The sequence below is a fragment of the Sorex fumeus genome, unplaced genomic scaffold (genome assembly GCF_029834395.1).
Source record: "Sorex fumeus unplaced genomic scaffold, SorFum_2.1 ptg000039l, whole genome shotgun sequence".
Taxonomy (NCBI): Eukaryota; Metazoa; Chordata; class Mammalia; order Eulipotyphla; family Soricidae; genus Sorex; species Sorex fumeus.
Genome location: NW_026606096.1, coordinates 3,958,811 through 3,973,841, shown reverse-complemented (window position 1 = coordinate 3,973,841; position 15,031 = coordinate 3,958,811). Strand labels below are relative to the sequence as shown.

At 44.0% G+C, this 15,031-nt stretch overlaps 1 non-coding gene across 1 annotated transcript; it reads right to left on the bottom strand.

The window, feature by feature from the left end:
- Positions 1 to 11,979: 11,979 nt before the first annotated feature.
- Positions 11,980 to 12,081, bottom strand: LOC130028501 (U6 spliceosomal RNA). Its single transcript, XR_008793224.1, has one exon. It is a non-coding gene; the product is annotated as a U6 spliceosomal RNA (small nuclear RNA).
- Positions 12,082 to 15,031: the final 2,950 nt, after the last annotated feature.

Sequence of the window (15,031 nt, the reverse complement as noted above, 5' to 3'; positions counted from 1 at the left end):
AGGGTTATAGCTATTTAAAATATTTTGGGGTCATGAGTGGCAGTGCTCAGGAGATAACACTCCACGTTTAGTGCTCCTGGGAGTTCATGGGAGATGATGAGATGCCAGGGATTGAGTCCAGGGCTCCCACATAAAAGTGAAAGAGGAAGCTTCAGTTTACCCATGCCAGCTATTGTGAGCAGTCCTGCTTTGGGCTGGTTCATCCTACATTTTTTACTCCCTACAAATTCCTGGGATTTTCTGATAAACAGGGAGTTAACATTTGTGCATCATAAAATTCTGCCCCAGAGGTTAGGCTCACAGGGAGACTAAGATAATGAATAATACCTGAGGCAAAAGACCAGAAAACGATCTGTTAGATCCTTGAATTCCCTGTAACATTTGAGCCCAATTTTCATTTTACAGGAAAACCCTTATCTTTAACTTCATGCATTCCCTGTAACACAAAGACCCGGTTTCCCCATAAAAACCCCACAAAAAGAATCATAGTTGACTTAGTCCTATACTAATTTCCTTCCCACTTGGGGAGCTCCTTTTCTTTCCTCTAAAAGAAAAAACTCTTCTACTTTCAAATTCTGAGTCTGAGCATCTTTATTATTCAATATTCTCATTCTTGAAAATATTGAAGAACCTGGGAATTGCTAAGGAAGACAGTGACTGGCTGCTTTTGCTTCTGCATCCCCCGCATCATAAGCATGCACGCCAGCACTTTGAGCTGTCTCCTTGACCCTTAAATTGTTTTTTTCTTCTTTTTGTTTATTCTGGGATTGTGGTATACCCAGTAATGCTTAGGAGCTAGTCCTGGCTCTGCACTCAGGGACCATGAAGTCACTGAGTCATCTTCGGGGTGCCCATTCTTTTGTTTTTGTTTTTATTTTTCTTTTTGTTGCAGTTGACTCTCCAAAAACATCTCTGATGTTGAGCTCCTGGATTGCATCACCTATTTTTCCCTATGGTTTTTCGGGTCTTAAATAACCAAGCTTTTGCATGCAGCTTTCCAGTTTTGCCAGAACAATTTGTTAAAGAGGCTTTCCTTGCTCCATTTCACATTTCTTGCTGCCTTATCAAAGATTAGATGATCATATGCTTGGGGGGAGATATCAGTATATTCAACCCTGTTCCATTGGTCTGCAGCTCTGCCTTTTTCCAGTACCATGCTGTTTTAATTATTACTGCTTTGTAGTAGAGTTTGAAGTTAGGGAGGTTGATTCCTCCCACTTTCTTTTTCCCAAGAATTGCTTTAGCTGTTCGTGGGTGCTTATTGTTCCATATGTATTTCAGGAGTGTTTGCTCCATTTCTTTGAAGAATGTCATGGGTATCCTTATAGGGATTGCATTGAATTTGTACAGTGCTTTGGGAAGTATTGCCATTTTGACAATGTTAATTCTCCCGATCCATGAGCAGGGGATATCTTTCCATTTTCTCATTTCCTCTTTTACTTCCTGAAGTAGCATTTTGTAGTTTTCTTTATACAGGTCCTTTACTTCCTTAGTTAAGCTAATTCCTAGGCAGTTGATTTTCTGGGGCACAATTGTGAACGGGATTGTTTTTTCTATGTCACATTCTTCTCTTTCACTATTTGCATATAGAAAAGCCATGGACTTTTGGGTATTAATTTTATAGCCTGCAACTTTACTGTACAAGTCTATTGTTTCTAGGAATTTCTTGGTAGAGGTTTTAGGGTTCTCTAAGTATAGTATCATCTCATCTGTGAAAACTGGGCTCAGATCTCTGCCTAACACCATGTACAAAAGTAAGATCAAAATGGATTAGAGACCTCAAGATCAGACTGGAATCCATAAAGTACATTGAAGATAAAGTGGGCAAAACCCTCCATCACACTGAAGCTAATGGTATCTTCAAAGATGTCATACCACTGGCCAAGCAAGTGAAAACAGAGATAGATAAATGGGACTATCTTAAACTAAGAAGCTTCTGCACCTCCAAAGAAACAGTGACCAAAATACAAAGACAGTCTACAGAATGGGAAAGGATATTCGCCGAATACACATCTGACAAGGGGTTGATATCCAGGATATACAAAATACTGGTTAAATTCCACAAGAAGAAAACATCCAACCCCATCAAAAAAATGGGGCAATGAAATGAACAGAAACTTTCTCAAAGAAGAAATCCGAATGGCAAAAAAGCACATGAGAAAATGCTCTACATCATTAATCATCAGGGAGATGCAGATCAAAACCACAATGAGATACCATCTCACACCTCAGAGACTGGCCCACATTCAAAAGAACAAAAGCAACCGATGCTGGCGCGGATGTGGCGAGAAAGGGACACTCCTTCACTGTTGGTGGGAATGTCGACTGGTTCAGCCCTTCTGGAAAACAGTATGGACGATTCTCAAAAAATTAGAAATTGAGCTCCCATTTGACCCAGCAATACCACTCCTGGGAATATATCCCAGAGAGGCAAAAATGTATAGTCGAAGTGACATCTGCACTTGTTTGTTCATTGCAGCACTCTTTACAATAGCCAGAAACGGGAAGAAACCTGAATGCCCAAGAATAGATGACTGGTTAAAGAAACTTTGGTACATCTACACAATGGAGTACTATGTAGCTGTTAGAAAAGATGAAGTCATGAAATTTACATACAAGTGGTACAACATGGAAAGTATCATGTTAAGTGAAATGAGTCAGAAAGAGAGGGATAGACATAGAAAGATTGCATTCATCTGGGGGATATAAAGTAACAAAATATGAGATTAATACTCAAGAATAGCTGAGATCAGCACCAGGAGAATTACTCCATAGCTTAGTGGCCAGTTGGGCATTCTAGAGGACAGGGCAGCTCAGATAGAGAAGGGAACATGAAATAAAGGGTGTTTGGAGGATCCTCCCAGGAGGGGAGATGCATGTCGTAAGTGGACTATGGACTGAACATGTTTGCCACTCAATGCCTCTTTTGCAGACCACAACACCCAAAAGGAGAGAGAGAACACAGGGGATTGCCCTGCCACAGAGGCAGGGGGGGATGGGAGTGGGGGGGATATTATCCATGGTGGTGGAAAATGGGCACTGGTGGAGGGATGGGTATCTGATCATTGTATAATCAAACCCAAGCACAAAAAATTGTAAATTTACCACTGTACCTCATGGTGTTTCACTAATAAAAAAAGAAAAATTATAAAAAAAAAAAAACAGTGACCAAAATACAAAGACAGTCTACAGAATGGGAAAGGATATTTGCCGAATACACATCCAACAAGGGGTTGATATCAAGGATATACAAAGTACTGGTTGAACTCCACAAGAAGAAAACATCCAACCCCATCAAAACATGGGGTGACGAAATGAACAGAAATTTTTTTTTCTTTTTTATTTATTTATTGAATCACTGTGGGAAAGGTTACAAAGCTTTCAGGTTTATGTCTCAGTCATGCAAATATCAAACACATTTCCCTTTACCAATACTTATTTTTTACCATGAAGAACCCCAATAAAACCCCACCCCCCACCCCTCCCCGTCCCTGTGAGGCAGATGAATTTTAGTTAACACTCTATCTGCTTTGATTGGATTCATTGTTTCAATAAAAGATTCACCACTATTATTTAGAGTTTACCCCCACCCCAAATCAGACATGCTGAAAAAGCATTGTGAAGTGATTTGCTTTCTACAGCTGGGTTCAAGAATTAAATGTTGGTTTTGGCTTTCTGCTATTTTACCTATTGACCCTGGAAGTATTACTACTGAAAGTCAGATAGTTAAGAAATAGGTTTCTGTGCTCTGGAGTCGTGGCTGTGCTGGAGAGCCGCTCGCGGGGGGCAACTGGTGGCCTCGGTAGGGCGTGAAGGGCGGAGCGAAACGCCCCCCTTTCCATGAGGTTTTAGTCGCCCCCACACTCCCGGCTCATACCTGCTGTCCACAAGGCTCCCATGTGGCCGCCATCTTTCTTTCCAGAGAGGAGAGGGCGAATGGGGCAACACCCTTTCCCCTCCCGCAGACTTGATGGGCTGGATCAACGCATATTCCGTTCACTTTTCTGCTCCAAGCTGCTGGGTTCTGCATTAAGTCCTTGTGCTTCTGGGGCCATGGCCGTGCTGGAGAGCCGCTCGCGGGGGGCGGCTGGTGACCTCGGTAGGGCATGAAGGACGGACCGGAATGCCCCCCTTCCCATGAGGTTTCAGTCGCCCCCACACCCCCGGCTCATACCTGCTGTCCACAAGGCTCCCATGTGGCCGCCATCTTTCTTTCCAGAGGGAGGAGGGCGGAAGGGAGCAACACCCTTTCCCCTCTGGGCAGAAATGATTGCCTGGATTAACGCATAGTCCTTTCACTTTTCTGCTCCAAGCTGCTGGGTTCTGCATTAAGCCCTTGTGCTTCTGGGGCCGTGGCCGTGCTGGAGAGCCGCTCGTGGGGGGCAACTGGTGACCTCGGTAGGGCGTGAAGGACGGACCGGAATGCCCCCCTTCCCATGAGGTTTTAGTCGCCCCCACACTCCCGGCTCATACCTGCTGTCCACAAGGCTCCCATGTGGCCGCCATCTTTCTTTCCAGAGAGGAGAGGGCGAATGGGGCAACACCCTTTCCCCTCCGGCAGACTTGATGGCCTGGATCAACGCATAGTCCGTTCACTTTTCTGCTCCAAGCTGCTGGGTTCTGCATTAAGCCCTTGTGCTTCTGGGGCCGTGGCTGTGCTGGAGAGCCGCTCGTGGGGGGTGACTGAATGAACAGAAATTTTATCAAAGAAGAAATCCAAATGGCTAAAAGGCACATGAAAAAATGCTCTACATCATTAATCATCAGGAAGATGCAGATCAAAACAACAATGAGATATCATCTCACACCACAGAGACTGGCCCACATTCAAAAGAACAAAAGCAACCAGTGCTGGCGTGGATGTAGCGAGAAAGGGACCCTCCTCCATCGCTGGTGGGAATGCCAACTGGTTCAGCCCTTTTGGAAAACAATATGGACAATTCTCAAAAAATTAGAAACTGAGCTCCCATTTGACCCAGCAATACCACTCCTGGGAATATATCCCAGAGAGGCAAAAATGTATAGTCGAAATGACATCTGCACTTGTTTGTTCATTGCAGCACTGTTTACAATAGCTAGAATCTGGAAAAAACCTGAATGCCCAAGAACAGATGACTGGTTAAAGAAACTTTGGTACATCTACACAATGGAGTACTATGTACCTGTTAGAAAAGATGAAGTCATGACATTTATATACAAGTGGTACGACATGGAAAGTATCATGTTAAGCGAAATGAGTCAGAAAGAGAGGGACAGACATAGAAAGATTGCATTCATCTGGCGAACATAAAGTAACAAAATAGGAGACTAACACCCAAGAATAGCAGAGTACCAGGTTTTAAGTACCAGGAGGTTTACTCCATGGCTTGGAGGCCAGCCGCACACACTGGGAAAATAAGCAGCTCAGATAGAGAAGGGAGGACCAAATAAAGGGTGTTGGGAGCATTCTCCCAGGATGGGAGATGCGTGCTGAGAGTAGACTCTAGACCAAACATGATTGCCACTCAGTGCCTCTTTTGCAAACCACAGCACCCAAAAGCAGAGAGAGAAAAAGGGGGAATGTCCTGCCACAGAGGCAGGGTGGGATGCGGGGGATGGGGGGTGGGAGGGATACTGGAATCCATGGTGGTGGAAAATGGGCACTGGTGGAGGGATGGGTACTTGATCGTTGTATAACTGAATCCCAAGCACAAAAATTTGTAAATCTACAACTGTACCTCATGGTGTTTCACTAATAAAAGTCTAAAAAAAAACCAAGCTTTTATACATTTTAACTTATTTTTATAAAGTTTTAGCGTATGGCTATCCAGTTTTTCTCAGAACCATTTTTTTTTAAATTTATTTATTTATTTATTGAATCACCATGGGAAAGGTTACAAAGCTTTCAGGTTTAGGTCTCAGTCATGCAAATATCAAGCACACTTCCCTTTACCAAAACTTATTTTTTACCATGAAGAACCCCAATAAAACCCCACCCCCACCCCTCCCAGTCCCTGTGGGGCAGATGAATTCTAGTTAACACTCTATCTGCTTTGATTAGATTCATTGTTTCAATAAAAGATTCAACACTATTATTTTTTTGGGTCACACCCGGCGATGCTCAGGGGTTACTCCTGGCTCATGCACTCAGGAATTGCCCCTGGCGGTGCTCAGGGGACCATATGGGGTGCTGGGAATTGAACCTGTGTCGGTCATGTTGGCTGCGTGCAAGGCAAACGCCCTACCTGCTGTGCTATTGCTCCAGCCCCACCACTATTATTTAGAGTTTACCCCCCCACCCCCAAATCAGACATGCTGACAAAGCATTGTGAAGTGATTTGCTTTCTATAGCTGGGTTCAAGAATTATATGTTGGTTTTGGATTTCTGCTATTTTACTTATTGACCCTGGAAGTATTTCTACTGAAAGTCAGATAGTAAAGAAATTGGTTTCTGTGCTCTGGAGTCGTGGCCGTGCTGGAGAGCCGCTCGCGGGGGGCAACTGGTGACCTCGGTAGGGCGTGAAGGACGGACCGGAACGCCCCCCTTCCCATGAGGTTTTAGTCGCCCCCCCACCCCCCGGCTCATACCTGCTGTCCACACGGCTCCCATGCGGCCGCCATCTTTCTTTCCAGAGAGGAGAAGGCGACTGGGGCAACACCCTTTCCCCTCCGGACAGACCTGATGGCCTGGATTAACGCATAGTCCGTTCACTTTTCTGCTCCAAGCTTCCGGGTTCTGCATTAAGTCCTTGTGCTTCTGGGGCCGTGGCCGTGCTGGAGAGCAGCTCGTGGGGGGCAACTGGTGACCTCGGTAGGGCATGAAGGACGGACCGGAACGCCCCCCTTCCCATGAGGTTTTAGTCGCCCCCACACCCCCGGCTCATACCTGCTGTCCACAAGGCTCCCATGTGGCCGCCATCTTTCTTTCCAGAGGGAGGAGGGCGGAAGGGAGCAACACCCTTTCCCCTCTGGGCAGACATGATGGCCTGGATTAATGCATAGTCCTTTCACTTTTCTGCTCCAAGCTGCTGGGTTCTGCATTAAGTCCTTGTGCTTCTGGGGCTGTGGCCGTGCTGGAGAGCTGCTCATGGGGGGCAACTGGTGACCTCGGTAGGGCGTGAAGGGCGGACCGAAACGCCCCCCTTCCCATGAGGTTTTAGTCGCCCCCACTCCCCTGGCTCATACCTGCTGTCCACACGGCTCCCATGCGGCCGCCATCTTTCTTTCCAGAGAGGAGAAGGCGACTGGGGCAACACCCTTTCCCCTCCAGACAGACCTGATGGCCTGGATTAACGCATAGTCCGTTCACTTTTCTGCTCCAAGCTGTCGGGTTCTGCATTAAGTCCTTGTGCTTCTGGGGCCGTGGCCGTGCTGGAGAGCCGCTCGTGGGGGGCAACTGGTGACCTCGGTAGGGCGTGAAGGACGGACCGGAATGCCCCCCTTCCCATGAGGTTTTAGTCGCCCCCACTCCCCCGGCTCATACCTGCTGTCCACAAGGCTCCCATGTGGCCGCCATCTTTCTTTCCAGAGGGAGGAGGGTGGAAGGGACCAACACCCTTTCCCCTCCGGGCAGACATGATGGTCTGGATTAACGCATAGTCCTTTCACTTTTCTGCTCCAAGCTGCTGGGTTATGCATTAAGTCCTTGTGTTTCTGGGGCTGTGGCCGTGCTCCAAACTTAACTATGATTTTCAGAGAGAAACGTTGGGTGCTTTACTTCCCATGGATCACTTTGTATATAGAGAGATGTCGCGCGGCCGCGTGAGCAGCCGCGTGGTTTTGAGGAAAAGTCCAAGTTCCCGCATACTCGAGCTGTGGTTGTAGAGGCTTCTGGTCACCGGGGTTCCATCTGGGGGAGGCAGGATGCGGTACCTACCCCATCTGGGGCTTCCCGATGATCTCGGCTCTTTTTGGAACCTGTTTTTTTTTTTTCCTTCGGGATCTGTGGATCCCGCCCTCCATGTTGTCCTTCTCTTCAGCTGAATGCTGTAAATATGGCCCTCAGAACCATTTTTTGAAAAGAGTTTTCACCTCTGCCTCCACACCTGGATGCTCAGGGCTTACTCCTGGTTCAGAACATAGGGGAGCTTTCAGATGGAAATGAAACTGTGTGACAGTGGAGTTTCTTGCCAGGAGCAAAAACTCGTGAAGAGCAGCAAACTGCAGTATACAGGAAAAAATACCAAAAACATGGAACCTGACAAGTGGAAAAAGTTCTCAGCTAGAAGAAACTTATACGTTACCTAACACTGCCCTGAAAACAGGGGTGTTGTACTGAGCTTCTGGTGTCCCAACTCTGTATTTACAACACTGAAATGAGAGACAAGAGATTGTAACTTATAAATAGGAATGGGTGTGGTGTTGGAATTATGTCCACAGAAAACCATTAATAGTATTGTAAACTTCCCTCCAAAAGTCATAAACGGGAGTCAGAACCGGTGGCAGGTTCGGTAGTCTGTCATAGTCTTTCAGGGAAACTCATTCCTGAAGTGAGCTCCACCCATCTGATGCAAATAGCTGAGAAAAAGGGTCACTGAGTGACAAAATCAACCCAATCCTCTAAGTTAACAGTGGACTGAAAGCAGATCACACCTCCCAATGAGTTCCTTACTGTTCTGCTGCCACTCTACACTGCATCGAAAGCTCTGTGACTGAAAATCCGAGACCTCTTATCTCCCTACACTGATTAAACCCTCCCCCCTCACACACACAAACACAGACATACACATACACACATCTGTGTCACCACATCAGGGAAACTTGAGAACTGCCAAACCTTGGCAACCTGTATTCCCCAATTTCTGTTCAGATTCTCTCAATATCAGTGCTCAAGTATCTCAAGGTACTTGTGACTTTGAACCCCTTCAAGAATGAACTAACTTGACACACAGCTTTACTTGGGCACTCAGAACCCGAAAAACCTGGCCACTGTTATCTAGGTCCTCAAACTTGGCATAAAGATGCCCTTGGTAGCTGAACAGACATTTGTTTTAATTTTTATGCCACACTTGGTGGTGCTCAGAGTTTAGTACTGTCTCTATGCTTAGATCACTCATGGTGCAGTTTGGGGGACCATATATGACTCCAGGGATTGAGCCAGGCTTAGATGTGTGCAAAGCAAATGCCTCTGGTGCCTGAACAACATGTTTAAGACCTACATGTTTAGTGCAGGTCTTGGTACAAATCTAGAGTAACCACTAGAGCTTGAAAACCCCTGGTTGGTGCAAATGTGTTTCCTCGATGCTGTCACATATACCCCTTAGTGTTTCTTCATTTAAAAAAGACTTTTTTTCTCCCTTTATTTATGCTTTTTTCTACTTTATCCTTGAGCTCACTGATTTGATCTTTGACTTTTTGTACTCCGTTGTTGAGCCCCTCTCTTTTGTGTTTGGTTTAGGTATTCTATTCTTAGATCTGCTCAAAAGTGCTACACAGGTAAACCAGGGCATTCATGAGCTTAAACATTTGGTGGCAACACAGGTCTCTCAGATTTTGCCAAACAGTCAGATCACTCCACTGGATTCAATACAGATTCTGTAAGGTGCTGGTATACACAAATCCCCCAGTAGGTATGAAGGCCAAATTTGCAGCTATTAGTAGTTGTGGTTGTCCAAGAAATTGTCCAAGCCCATTTAATTTTTACACTAAAGTCACTGTTAGACACTAGTAATTGAGAACCCAGAGGCACAGTCCAGGACCACTATCTTGGTGTTGTAGCTGATGTATGGCACTATAGCCTGAAAACTACTAGTGACAATCCAGATCCAGACAAGCCCAGAACCAATTACAGTTTGGAACTTGTTTTCCTGAACCAGTTATTATCCCTGACAGACTTGAATTCAGACTCTCATTCCTACCTCTCATTTAGTACCAGGGATAATGACAAAAGAAGGAATTCACTTACCTTGATGGATAAAAGCAAAGGCTCAGGAATGACTGAGGCATATAAAAATTTTCTAACCTCCCCTGATAAAGATATTCAAAATTTCTAAACCTATTTATGAAGATATTCAAATCCTAAAGAGAAAGTCAATGGAAGAAAACTTTTATAAGCAAAGAGAAAATCAAAATATAAATAGTTGAGCTAAATAATGTAGTATCTGAGCTAAGCAAACAATAGTTAAGTTATTCTCAACAGCAGAGTAGAAGAAGCCAATGATCTAATCAGTTAGTTCAGGGATAAAATAGAGGTCATCAAAAAAGAAAATAAAGGTGTCTTTTTTTAATGAGAAAAAAAAAACTCCCAACACAACTCCCAACTGTATATGTGACAGCATCAAGAGGAAAAATATTTAAACCAATGAGATTTCAGAAGAGGAAAAAGATAAAGGAGGATTATTGGTACAAGCAAACAATAGTCCAGAATTCACTCCTCCAATTTGAGAGTAGAGATGTATTCCCACATCCAGAAAACTCAGTTTCAACAAAATAAATGCAAATAGACAAACTGCAAATCAATGGCAAGAATCAAAGATAGAGATAGACTCTTAAAAGTTTTAAGCAAAAAGCAGAGGTACACATATAAGTGTATATAACTGCTGCCCCCATAAGGCTGGTAGCAGTTCTATCAGCTGAAGCTCTACATACAGGTCAGAAGTAAATCAAATGGCAAGATATATCTAAAGAAATAAATTTAATTTATTGAATTAAAAGGACTTCCAACCAAGAATTCTCTAACCAACTAGGTTAGCAGTCAGATTTGAAGGAGTGATAAAGAGTCTTTAATTATTTTGGGGTCACCTCCACCAATGCTTAGGGCTACTATCAGTTTTGTGCTTGAGAACACGAAGATATTCAAGGACAGTGCAGTGCTGGGTATAGCCCAGATATCCTCCTGCAGAGTGTTCACCAGCTCTTTGAGTCATCTCTCTGACCCATAAAATGCTTTTTAGATAAACAATAGTTAAAGGAACCCATGTCATTAAACATGATCTGCAATAAATATTAAATAGCATTTATAAAATGTAACAAAAACTAATTGGAAGTAGTGAACTACATAAGAAATACAAAATGTGGGGAGGAAGGAAAAGTACTAATGGAATCTCCTAGAATGAATTCTTCTTATTATTAAATTTTTGTTATTATTAAATTTTGGATTTGGGGGACATATCCAGTGGTGCTCAGGGCTTGCTCCTGTCTCTGCACACAGGGATTACTCCTGCTGGTGCTTGGGGGACCATATTGGGTGTCAAAGACCGAACCCAGGTCACCTGAGTGTTAAGACAATCACCCTACTCACTGTATTACTGCTTCAGACCCATAGTTGCCATAAATTTTAAAAGAACATTTACATTTCTTTTAAAAGAGAAATTAGAACTTAAGATATGTTTGATGGTAACATCAAGATCGGTCATGGTCTCGGTCGGTCCTCCTGTTGTTCATCTAATTGCTCCAGCGGGCCCAGTAACATCTCCATCGTGAGACTTGTTGTTACTGTGTTTGGCATATCGAATACGCCATGGGGAACTTGCCAGGCTTTGCCATGCAGGTGAGATACTCTCGGGAGCTTGCCGGGCTCTCCCAGAGGGGCGGAGGAATTGAACTCGGGTTGGCCATGTTGGCTGTGGCTGCATGCAAGGCAAACGCCCTACCACTGTGCTATCGCTACAGGCCATCAAGATAAAAAATATTTAAAGGGAAGAAACAAAAAGAGGCAAATGGAAACTGGGCCATTATGGAACTAGCAAATTTCAAAGTACAGGGGGAGAAAATAAGAAAAAGCCAAAGAACAAAGACAAAATGCAAAAACACCTTTAATCACAATAGAAAATGGAAACAAACACTGTTATATTAATAATTTCTTTAAACTGTCACTTGATAAATCTTTGTGAATAAGAAAATAAGGAATCTCATTTTTTCTTTGATCTTGCTGCTTTTAATACTCTATCTTTGTCTTTTGTCATTCTGATTATGATGCATCTAGGAGTATTTTGTTTGTGTCTTTTTTAGCTACTACCCTTGATACTGCATGCATGCATTCCTCAACTCTGGGAACTTCTAAAATAAATTGGATGCTTTACAAATTTATGTCATTCTCGTGCAGAAGCCATGATAATCTCTGTATTATTTCAGTTTTAGTATATGTACTGCTAAAGCCAGTACACGTCAATGAATTGAACTCATCAAACAAAAGTCACAAAGTGTCACAGAGAACAGGATATCTTCTGCTATTTACTGAAGACCCACTCAATATTCAGTAATAAAATTAAACTTAAATGGTTGGAAGGCAATAATATAAACAAATGGTCTAAAAAAGGCAGAAATGGCCATATTTAGAGAAAAGAGAGTTAAAACTTAAAAGATATAAGAAAAAAGGATAGATATTATATATTATGGGATCAACTTATCAAGAAGACTAACATTTTTGGAATTATTGAGGACTTAATACTTTTAGTATATGTATATTAAATGAAGGAATATTAAAGTTTATAAAGCAACTGATGGTATACCTGAGTGGAAAAAGCAACAGCAACATTGTAGGAGATGTTAGAAACCCATACTTGTCCCTGGGAAAACAAAGTAGACAGAAAATAAAAAGAAAGCAATAGTTTTAAATAAGGAATTGGAATGTGTCGACTTCATAGATATGTGCAGAGTCTCCACTCACCTAAGCTTAATACACATCTTCTCCAGAGCATGCAGATCATTCTTCAGGGCAGACAATATGAATATGCTGGACACAAACAGGTATTAATAAAGTCATAATGATAGAAAGTATATAAGCTTATTTTTCATATTGAAATCTTATATTTTCAAATTACAAATTAGAATTCCTTTCATGAGGAAATTAATAATACTATATTCTTGAAAAAACTTAAATATTTCAAGACAAAACATACTAATGAATAATTATTTGGTCAAGGAGGAAACTGAAGAAGAAATAAAGAATTAGGGGGTATGGTGCCGCCAGCAGGTCAGTCTGTACCTGTGAAGCGAGTGCATCAGCAGTCTGATGGCGCCTTCAGACTTTCAGATATCCCAAAATTGTTGTTATGCCGTTGGCCAGACCCCAACAACTTGGGGCCAAGTTTACTAAGAAAATAAATGACCAAAAGTTAGGTATGTGAGAGACACACCCACAAACCACCTCCGGCTCAGCTACATAACTAGAGGCAAGGCCTCTCTAGTTCCTGATCAAACTGCTTAACAGCCATGATCCCAGAGACTCAGAAATAAATCTCGGACCCAGCGGCTTTTGGCATAAATGTGTCTGGTCCCCGCGGTAGGTTGCCAGCGTCGGGCCACCTTGGGTGGGGGAAAGGGTGCTGTCCCTCTGCCTGCTCCCTCCTGACGGCTTGATGACCGTCATCCTCCAGAGGCCATTGGACAGTCAGGTTGTGCCCGCAGTGATGAGACACGTGGGGCCTCTCAGGATGGGGCTGGAGCCAGCCCTTTCTTCCCTGCCCCAAGACCCCAAGTTCCACCCACGAACAGCCTCTCTGGCTCTTGATCAAGCTGTCTAATAGCCATGATCCAAGAGACTCAGAAACAAATCTCGGAACCCAGTGGCTTTTGGCAGAAATGCATCCAGTCTCTGTAATAAATTACCAGCGCCGGGCCACCCCAGGTGGGAATAGGCTTCGTGCCTTGGCCTGTTCCCCCTAGTGGCACGGTGGCCACCATCCTCCAGAGACAATTGGACAGTCAGGTTTGGACTTGCAGTGACAAGACACAGGGCCTCTGGGGATGGGGGTGGAGCCAGCCCTTTCCTCCCCACCCCAAGGAGACTCTGTGTCGCCGCCCATGAATGGCCTGTCTGGCTTCTGATCAAGTGTGGTGAGCAGGCTCTTGGGTAGGTAGCTTTTGCAAGACATTGCCTATAAAATATTTACAGGGTTAAGAAAGGCGTTTTACAAGAACAGGATGGTTGGCCAACAGGAACTAAAAAAACAGTACATGACATTCTTACTGTCAGTGCATGATTTAATGAGCAGACTTGTGAAGAGCCCCTGATAGTCTGTTATCTCCCCATCTGTCCCATGACTACCCTTATCTGCCTTTGTCCCAAAGCTTTGAGGAAAAAAGCTTAAGCTCAAGTATATAAGTGCTGTGGAATTTACAATAAAGCAGCTTTGGCTCACTATACTCTAGTCCTGCTCTCTGTCTCTTTCTTTCACTCTCACACCCTATCCTTGTTACCCACGTTCACTAGTGGCACAAGGGACCCCTGCGACAAGCACTGCTGAGAAGTGGCCACGATCACAGGAGTCACGAAGACTTCTGGAAAGGTGAGCGGTGGATCTCTTTTCTCAACCTATGTCAGAAGGGGACTAGGTGGTCAAAACTTTTTCTCTTCTTCCCCTACTCATGGCATGTCTCTCTTCTATTGATTTCATTTGTGTCCTGCCACAAGATTTGCCATTTGTTTTTATAGTCTTTTTGACCTCCATTGTAAAAAAACTATGCACACTGAAGTTTGTGTGTTCGCGGACTCTCTGGACAGCTCTGTCTCACCGCCTGCGTTCAGTGCTCTTGAGCCTCTGTGTGTGGCCTGGATCGGGACAGCTGTTGGCCAAGGGCAGACAAAGGAAGAGACAAGGGCCAGGCTGGTTGGTCTTCGTAGCAGTTTATTACAAGGAAATTTATGCCATACAAGGAATTTATGTTATAGAGGGCCTAGGTTCTCTCAAGCACATGTTCTCCCTTGCTAGCCTCTCGGCAGTCCATCTTGTTCTCTCCTCTCTCTCCCCAGCTCTCTTGCCTCTCCAACTGCCCTGCAGTCTGGGCTGACACTGCACCCAGTCAGGTAGCAAAATCAACATAAGAAAGCCCTTCCTGAGGGCCCACCTAACAGGTATTCTAAAGCCCTTCCTGACTGCCCCAGGCAAAATACCTCCTTAAGGTGTTTTTCTCTTTTCCTCAGTCCAATAACTGTCAGCATATCAATACTAGCTAATTTTGTATGGACACAGTAAGAGATAACATTGAGACTTATAGGGCAGCTCTCCTGGGAACATCTTGCCACAGACTCAGACTACAGCGCTCAGGCCAGATTACTCATTCCTAACCCTAGCAGGGTCCAAATCTAGTTATTATGTTTGAATCGTGACAG